This window comes from Ananas comosus, linkage group 20 (assembly GCF_001540865.1).
Source record: "Ananas comosus cultivar F153 linkage group 20, ASM154086v1, whole genome shotgun sequence".
NCBI lineage: Eukaryota > Viridiplantae > Streptophyta > Magnoliopsida > Poales > Bromeliaceae > Ananas > Ananas comosus.
This window is the reverse complement of record NC_033640.1, coordinates 3,278,155-3,278,905: the sequence shown is the minus strand read 5'-3', so window position 1 is coordinate 3,278,905 and position 751 is coordinate 3,278,155.

Genomic DNA, 751 nt, shown 5'->3' with positions numbered 1-751 from the left:
AAAATAAAAATTTGAATTTGGTGTCCAAAATTAGAATCAGATTTCAAGAAGTAGTTTTTTTCTGTTTCTGATTCTGGACTTTCAAAATCAGTTTTCTGATTCTGAAAAGCAGAATCAGATTTAAAAAAAATGAGGTTGTCAAACGTTTTATTGAGCCGAAAATCACTTTTCAACCCAAAAGTGCTTTTTAAAAGCTAAGCCAAACAACACCTTTACATATTTATATTTTTAAATTTAAATTTATAATTTTAAATTTTAATTTTTATATTTTAAATTTCATAATTATTTTAAATTTTNTTTAAAAAACTCCATGTGGTTTCACATTTTTTTATTTAAGTAACTTGTGATTTAAAGTGTATTAAGTTTGTACCATATGGTTTCTCACTTTATCACTTTAGTATTTTGTGGTTTCTCACTTTATCACTTTAGTAACTTGTGGTTTAAAGTGTATCAAGTTAGTACTATATATATATATATATATGAGTCCAGCTGGGATACTATCAATAGCACGAAGTAGTTGGTGCTATCAAGTTTTCTGCCATTAGATTAACCCTTTTGATCATTTTTACCCGTTAGATTATACTATTCAACCAACCACTCACTCAACCCTAGGGGGCCCACATCATTCTAACCGCACATCTTTTAATCCAACGGTAGAAAACTTAATAGCACCAAGTCATTGGTGCTATTAATAGTATTCCAGCATATATATATATATATATATATATATATATATATATATATATATATA